Source organism: Centrocercus urophasianus, unplaced genomic scaffold, assembly GCF_019232065.1.
Source record: "Centrocercus urophasianus isolate 14NV4802_14NV808 unplaced genomic scaffold, USGS_Curo_1.0 seq_221, whole genome shotgun sequence".
NCBI classification, from domain to species: Eukaryota; Metazoa; Chordata; class Aves; order Galliformes; family Phasianidae; genus Centrocercus; species Centrocercus urophasianus.
The window spans coordinates 11,988-13,484 of record NW_024884780.1 but is presented as its reverse complement, the minus strand read 5'-3'; the positions used below and the strand labels follow the sequence as shown (position 1 = coordinate 13,484).

At 54.3% G+C, this 1,497-nt stretch overlaps 1 protein-coding gene across 1 annotated transcript in view; it reads left to right on the top strand.

Moving 5' to 3' along the window:
- ELL (elongation factor for RNA polymerase II) overlaps positions 1-1,497 on the top strand; it is a gene marked incomplete at its 5' end in the record, with an annotated part of 18,076 nt that overhangs the window by 10,982 nt on the left and 5,597 nt on the right. The gene's annotated exons all lie outside the window — the stretch shown is intronic.

Here is a 1,497-nt window from a genome sequence, read left to right as displayed (position 1 = left end):
CCAGCACCCAGCACAGCCACCCAGCACCCAGCACAGCCACCCAGCACAGCCTGCAGTGGGCACTGCTGCGGGGCCTGAGCTTGTAACTCCTGCACACCTCCACCCATGGGCTGCTCAGTCACTGCTTGTGGGGTTTTTCCCTTAAGTTGGAGTCTAATCCTGGGTTCCTCAGCATCTGCTTCTCCCCTGGATGCAGATCTCTGATGGTGTGCTCTCAGCTTTAGTTTAAGGGCTGGATTTTTTAGAAGTGCCTCCATCCCTCTTGGAATTCCAGGGAGAATGTGAGCTTGTGTTTTACTCATTACTAATAATTGACTGGAACGAAGCAGTAATAAGCAGCTCCCAAACACAGCTGAGTTATTAAAAACCTTGACCTTTGCAAGCTAATTGCCGTGACAGAGCAGGAGCAGGTTGGTCTGCTCTGTGACTTGCTGAGATGCCAGCGCACGGAGCTGTAGGAAGGACATTTTAGCTGGGTCTCCATGCCCGTGAGCTGGGAGGGAGCTGCCCTTGGTTGTGTGTGGAGCCGTGTGTCCCACTGCTGAGCCCTGCTGCCTCTGAGCCCTGCTGTTCTCCCTCACGCTGCAAAATGCTGCCTTCCCTTCTCTGCTGTGGGTCAGCCCAGACAAGTCGAGTATTTATTCTCCTCCTGCCAATGGAATGTGTAATGCTTACTTGTCTGGACAGACGCACCGGGGATTAGTGGCAGGGAATATTAGCAGGTAAGGAAATTATGTGCTTTCTGGCAGTGAGAGGTAAGCAATTCTCCATTGAGAACAAGAACCACGCAACTTGTTTGCCAAGTGCTCGATTCCAAATGCACTTTGTTCTGCTGCGGGCGCGTTCCTGGTGAGCAAGGAATGGTCCCCTTCGAGCTGCCTCGGGAAGGGTGGTGCTCTCTTAGCAGGTGGGCTTTGCTTTGTTCTAAGCTGATTGGAAAGATCACCTTCCTTCTGACTTGGTGTGTTTTGAAAGACACGAAGGTTTTGGGGGGAATTCTTCAGTTCTTGGTTGAAGTCTGGGTGGTTGGCTGGTTTGTGTCCAGGATTCTTAATGAAGGAAGGGCAATTGAGCGCAGGTTAGTGGTGCTCCCAGCAGTGCCCATTGGGCAGCAGACCACAGCTGTGACTTTTTGATGCTGGGTGTTAGACAGCTGAAGCTTCCTTTTAGAGAAGGGATGCTCTCCTGCTGGTCCCAGTCAGCAGAGGAGTGGGATTGGGTAGCTTTGTTGGCTGTAGGGTAAGGTAAGGGGAGGGTGGCTGCTGTTGGGTCTGTCTGCTGCTCAGGGAGCTGTGGGCAGTGGGGATGGTTCCTCCTCTGGGAGGTAATGGCTGCTGGAACAGTGCTGGAGGCAGGGCTGCAGGGCAGGCAGTGATGCTGCTGAGCCAGTCCAACTGCTGCTGCCACCCCTGCAGCTCCTGCAGCTCCTGCAGCTCCTGCAGCTCCTGCAGCTCCTGCAGCTCCTGCAGCTCCTGCAGCTCCTGCAGCTCCTGCAGC